At 36.7% G+C, this 5181-nt stretch overlaps 1 non-coding gene across 1 annotated transcript; it reads left to right on the plus strand.

Annotated features, from left to right (window-relative positions):
* Positions 1-2764: 2764 nt before the first annotated feature.
* Positions 2765-2897, plus strand: LOC116071732. Its single transcript, XR_004111107.1, has one exon. It is a non-coding gene; the product is annotated as a small nucleolar RNA SNORA13 (small nucleolar RNA).
* Positions 2898-5181: the final 2284 nt, after the last annotated feature.

Genomic DNA, 5181 nt, shown 5'->3' on the forward strand with positions numbered 1-5181 from the left:
AGATGCTAGATATACAAATGACATAAGAGAGAGAGATCAAGAGAGAAGGAAAATGGATTTCAGAGTTCTCCTAGGGACAGAAGGAAATCGGGAGATGTCCTGCTTCCTCTCTGACCCCTACATGAGAGGTTCTTAGTTCTGGTTACAAGTTTCTACCCTCTCTGTGTTGTCTGTCCTTGGTACACCAATCTGTCCATGTGTCAATTTGTGTCTGTTTTTGTTTTGTTGTCTGAATGACTGTTGTTCTGTTTCATGCTGAAAAGAAACAATGGTTAAAGCTTTTTCTTCTGGCTACCCATCTCTTGATTCAGTCTCAGCTAGCACAGTGGAGGCTGATCTAAGTTGCCCCATACCCTTAGCCAGGACTCAAACACAGCAGAAGAGGCCCTGCTGAAAACTGCTTTTTAAGAGAGGTCAGCAACTTCTTAAGTTCTAAGGCAAGTAAGCTGATAGTTTTTTTTTTTTCCTAGAAAAATCTCTGCAATTTTGATTATTGGGCTCAATAACTGACAAAGTGCTTTTTCCTCTTGAAATTATAGCTAGAAAAGGTAAAAATTTTTTGTTTGGTCTAAATTTATAAGATTCGTGAAGCTGCTTCATTTGGTTTCTGACTGGTCTTCAAAGTATAAATATGATTTGCATGTCTTGGTCATAGAGTATTGAATTATAAGTCATTGGGTGTGATTAAAAATTTGTAACGTTAGTAACAGAAAGTTAGCTTTAAACTGGTAACTCAGGGTTGGAGTAATTCAGACAACAGCACGTGGCATGAGCAAACCCAAGAAAACAGGTCTCTAAATATATGTTTAAATTGGGTAATATTTTATGTAATTCTTATCCTAGGAACCAGACTTATAAAAGATAGGATTTACAGTAGTATCTTTTTGAAGTATTGGAGGGTACATCATCTTTCATTTCATGTGTAGGAACAGCAGCCAAACTTTGTAGCATGGGGATAATTCACTTGGTGTTTTGGGGGAGACTGGATTGTTGGAGGTTGAGTTTTGCTTTCCAAAGTTCTGGCTCTGGGCCACCATCCAGAATGACCCAGGCTTGCTAAATGCAGTTTGAAGGTAAAGAGACTAAAAACTTTGTAACAAGAATGTATTAATTTGGTATTGATTTTAAAGAGAATGGATTGTTTAAAATTGGACTTTGCTTTCTAAAAGTTATGGTTGTGCCTTAATATTACAAAAGAAACTTTAAAAGTATGGTTAAAATTGCCAGTGTTCCATTGGCTTCAGTTTGTAGTTTGCAGTTTAATTGAAAGCTCAGGATTCTTAACTCACCCATATTTTATAATTAGGATGATTGCAAGATTGGTAAAAGTTAAAAACAGCTGTGGCCAGTATAGACCTGATGGCCCTTTTAAAATCAAGCTTTCTTAGATACAGTGGTAGAAGCAAAATTTAACCCCCCAAGTTTGGAATGGAGATCTCCTGATGAACTGTTTCAAGGAGTTTGTATTACTAAAAACAGCTAGTAGAATTTTTAGAGACCCTCGAGCACGGGTTCTTTTTGTTACAAAATTGTCTTATGAAAACGCTAAAGCAGCTCTCTGCAGCCATCTGGCCTAGGAAAGTGTTTGTGGCCTCTCCTCTCCTTGCCTCTGGGGAATTGGTTTAAGACAAAACAGCATTATCACAGGTCTATCCAGGTGTTGTTAAAAATAAAGTTTAAACTTAAGATTTATAAAAGGTCAATGAGGCTGTGGAACTTGTAGAGGCATTACAATCTGGCCTGCCTACTCCATAGAGAATTATTGTGTATTTGGAAGGTTGTTTTTTCCTTTGCATCCTGATAATTGTAAAGAATTTGCTTCTACTGAGCTAGTAATCACTGAAAAGTCTTGCCTCTAGGAATGACTTACATTATGTAGTTTTTTCTCTCTGCTTCAATACAAGAAGTTAGGACTTTGAATTTTTCAGTGTATACTGTTTATTATGTGGAGAGAATTTTATTATTAGCTAATCCCTCTGAAGGGAATTTTACTACCTTTGCTCTTACACAACAACAAGCTTTAAAAATTTGGAGTAGTTGTTGCTCTAGAAAAGACTCAGAGGCAATATCTTTTTCAATATTTGGGGGTCTCAGAAAAAGAGTGGTACAGAAAATTCAAGAAAGAAAATATGATTTGCTTACTTCAAATTACTTTCAAAAGCTTCCAGAAGATGTTTTTTTTTTGTTGTTTTTTTTTGTTTTTTTTTTTTGTTTTTTTGGCTAAGACATCACCTTAAGCTCACCACAGGAGGACTTAAGCCTTTGTTGGATGTTGTCAAGGGGCATGCAAATTAACTAGGGAGAGATGAAGAGCTTTGCAGAAAGTAGAGGAAGCAATTGTTATCAATTGTAATAAGTTATAATCAAATGTTAGTTATTGTTACTCAATGTGCCCACAACAATTCTTTGACAAAAGAGAACATTAATGTGGATTCATTTTTCTTCATCTCCAAGTAAAGTTTTAACATCCTGTTATGAAGCTGTTGTGGTGTTAATAAAGAATTGTAGGACAGAATCATGAAAGTATTTTAGAAGGAATGTCTAAAAAACATGATGAGACATCTATTCTTTGTTTCAAGCAGCAATTAGATTGGTTATTGCAAAATACTGATATTTGGCCTATTACATATGCAAATTTTTTAGACAAAGTTGATAATCATTATTCAAAAGGCAAGTTGTTAAATTTGCCTCTATGCATACTTTTGTATTTCTTGTAAATTTTTCAATTTATTGTATTCAGCCCATCGAAAATGTCCTTACTAGTAGCCTTTGTGTTGCCTGTTTACTTTTGGTCACTAGTGAACGTGGTGTCAAAAAAGGCATAAATACACGCTTTGCAGCTTGTCCTTTCTCTTGAGTTTGGTATCTTGGGTGTAGGCACTGTGTAAGTAAGTCTAGCTATGTAAGTAAATTGCTGCCCACTCTGGAAATATACTTTTACTAGTTCTTACCCGTTTGGCAGCTGGGTGTCTGAAGCTGATGGAAACTTCCTGAGTGACTCGCAGGAGCACAAAGTAGCTTAAGGATGTCCTTGATGATTTGGAAATTTGATCTTCAGAAACAAGAGTGATTTAAATTTCCTAGAAAGCATGGCAAAACTCAAAATAGATGAATGCACATTTGTAACAAGGCTATGAATAAATGCTTTGATATGCTGTTCTGAAAAAAAAAAAAAAAGAAAGAAAATGTCCTTACTATATTTTTAGATGGCTCATCTGATAGGACGGCAGCATATTTGATTGAATTCCATGTTCAATCTCTTGAGTTTCCCCCTACTTTAGCACAAATAGTTGAACTACATGCTGTAGCTACTGTTTTTGAGATGCTGAAAAATGAAGCTTTTACTTTGTATACTGATAGCCAATATATAGCTCATGGTTTGCAATTGCTTGGAATTGCTCCATTTTTTTTTTTTTTGATACTGCTAATTCTCAAATTTTGCAGTTATTTATGCAAATACAACTCAATTTCAAGAGAATGTACTGTTTCTTAACTTTATAGAACATCTAAGAGTTCATACTGTATTGTCAGGACACCTTAGTGAAGACAATGTGAACAGATTTGTATACTAGGCAGATTATAGGTCTTACACAGGAACAATTGGCCATATAATCTCATTTTTTATATCATCAAAATAGTAATAGCTTGAGACAGTAATTTGGTATTTCTAGAGAATGTGCAAGTCAAATTGTAAAGACTTGTCCTGAATGGCCTCAGTTTCTACCTGTATCACACAATGATGTTAATCCTCAAGGGCTTATACCTAATCAATTATGGCAAATAGGTGTTATTCATATTTCTGATTTTGGAAAATTAAAATATGTACATGTGACTATTGACACCTTTTCAGGCTTTCTAGTAGTAACTACTTTATTAGGAGAAGCAACTAAAAAAAAATTAATCATTGTCTATATTATTTTTCTATACTTGGTTGTTCCTAATCAGATTAAAGCAGATAATGGAACTAGCTATTACAGTCAAGCACATTTGAGATGTTTTGTTGACAATTTAACATTACCCATATTACTGAGATTCCTTATAATCCTCAAGGACAAAGTATCTTCATAAAACAAAAGAAGGGGGATTTATATCCCCATATACCATGCTCTTTTTATTTAAAATAAAAACTTAAATTTGGATGCCAAGGAGCTCTCTGAGTGTCTATGATACCCTACAACCAGGCATACTTATGCCTACGGGAAATGGAAGGATCCACATACTGGCATATGGCATAGTCCTGATCAAGTATTTAATTTGGGGAAGAGGGCATGTTTGTGTTTTTCCCACAGAATGCTGCAGAAGCTTGCTAGCTACCAGAGTGATTGGTGTGACATGCTGACCTGTGAGTTTGCTGAGTGCCCTGACAATGGTGACTGGAAAAGTGCTGTTTTTATGCAAACAAGTCCAGTATTGTGCACAACCAAATCTGAAAACACAAACAAGAATTAGAGAAGAGATGTCAGGAACTCTTCTACACTCCCATGTGTGGAGTCCCTGGAATGGGTTTCTGTCCTACTGTCTCCCCTTCCTTGGCCCAACTCTTGGCTTACTAATTCTACTCTCACTAGGACATTTTCATTATGGCCTTTATTTAGGGATAAATAGATGCAATTAAAGCCCAAACCTTGCACATTCATTACCACTGGCTGGCAATGTCAGATCTGAGAGATGGTTTTGATGACATTCTTACAAACAGCCCATAAAATAATCAAGCTCATGCTTGGCCCTTCACCTTTCCAGTATGGTGGACTGGCTAGCCAGTGATGTGCAACTTGACAGGAGGAAGCCACCCTTAGTATGAATGGCAACCTAAGACAGGGAACCCTGCTAAGTTGATGGAGTGCCCCCTATGATGGGTCAGATCATTCTGGGCGTGGCTGTCCTAGCAACCTCTCTGAACTAAGACAGGCACAGTCTCCTTTGAGTCTCTAGAGCCAAGCTCATTCAGACATTGTCACCCTAAGTATACCTTGTTTCTGCATACAAAAAAAAAAGGGAACCTGTTGGGACCCAAAAGCCCCTGCCATCTCAGTCTCCATCTTGTCCCTAGGCCATCATCTACTAGCTCACACTCTTCTATTTCTTCAACTATTTTGCTTCCGTTCCTGCAATTGACTGGAGACCTTTTGCAATGGGGGCTTTCTGGATACCTTACAATGACGACATTCTGGACACTTCACA

The sequence above is a fragment of the Mastomys coucha genome, unplaced genomic scaffold (assembly GCF_008632895.1).
Source record: "Mastomys coucha isolate ucsf_1 unplaced genomic scaffold, UCSF_Mcou_1 pScaffold22, whole genome shotgun sequence".
Classification (NCBI taxonomy): Eukaryota; Metazoa; Chordata; class Mammalia; order Rodentia; family Muridae; genus Mastomys; species Mastomys coucha.